At 36.1% G+C, this 1,073-nt stretch overlaps 1 pseudogene; it reads left to right on the top strand.

The window, feature by feature from the left end:
- The first annotated feature begins 793 nt into the window (after positions 1-793).
- LOC100957239 overlaps positions 794-1,073 on the top strand; it is a 4,792-nt pseudogene continuing 4,512 nt past the window's right edge.

Below are 1,073 nucleotides of genomic sequence, written 5' to 3'. Positions count from 1 at the left end.
GGAGGATCACTTGAACCCAGGAGTTTGAGGTTACAGTGAGCCATAATCATGCCACTGTACTCCAGCCCGGGTTACAAAGTGAAACAATGCCTTGAAAATAAATTAAATACTGAAAGTTATATTTTAATTGCTCTCAAACTATATAGAATACTTTGTTTTATCTGTCAGATATTTTGCCAACGTTTTTTAGTGTTTTCTATGCATGCACTTGGGATCATTATGCTTAATTTTAATTTTCTTAGGCTTCCAAAAATATTGCTTTAGTCCATATTCAAACAGTTATACTTATTCTGATTTTTTCAGTGATTTAATTATATTTTAAATATCATCTGACAACGAATAAGACTATATTAAATATTTCAAACTCTACTCACTTACTGGTAACTATTATGCATTCTAGGTTATTTTTCTTACAACTTTAATTAGTTTATCTTTATTTTATGATTTATTCATAACAAATAATACTTATTTTTTCTATTTGGTCATATTGTCATCTTAAAAATATTTCTGCAGCATTGACACGATACTCTATATCTATAATGCCCCCAACATTGTTGGCACCAGGGACGGGTTTCATGGAAGACAATTCTTCCACAGATCAGGGGCAGGGGAGTGGGTTTTGATATGAGTCTAAAAGCAATCAATTTATTAGGGTCTTTGAGCAGCCAAACCTCTCTGCTAATGATAATCTGTATTGGAAGTTATACCCAGTGCTAATGTCACAGCCTCAGCCTCACCTCAGATCATCAGGCATTAGATTCTCATAAGAAGTGTGTAATCTAGATCCCCCATAATGACTCTAGTAGAGTTCATGCTCCTATTAGGATCTAATGCCACCATTGATCTGACAGGAGGTGGAGCTCATGTGAGTGATGTGGAGTGGCTGTAAATACAGATGAAGCTTCCCTGGCTTGCCCACTGCTCACCTCCAGGTGTGAGACTATTTCCTAATAGGCCACAGACTGGTACTGGTCTGTGGTTCATGGATTAGAAACTGCAGCTTTTTTTTTTTTTTTCTTATTGAATGGTAACTGTGTACATTGATGCACTTTGGGGGTACAGTGTGGTGTTTT

This window comes from Otolemur garnettii, unplaced genomic scaffold (assembly GCF_000181295.1).
Source record: "Otolemur garnettii isolate 467f Iridium unplaced genomic scaffold, OtoGar3 scaffold00079, whole genome shotgun sequence".
Taxonomy (NCBI): domain Eukaryota; kingdom Metazoa; phylum Chordata; class Mammalia; order Primates; family Galagidae; genus Otolemur; species Otolemur garnettii.
The sequence above is the reverse complement of the archived record's forward strand: the minus strand, read 5'-3'. Positions and strand labels throughout refer to the sequence as shown.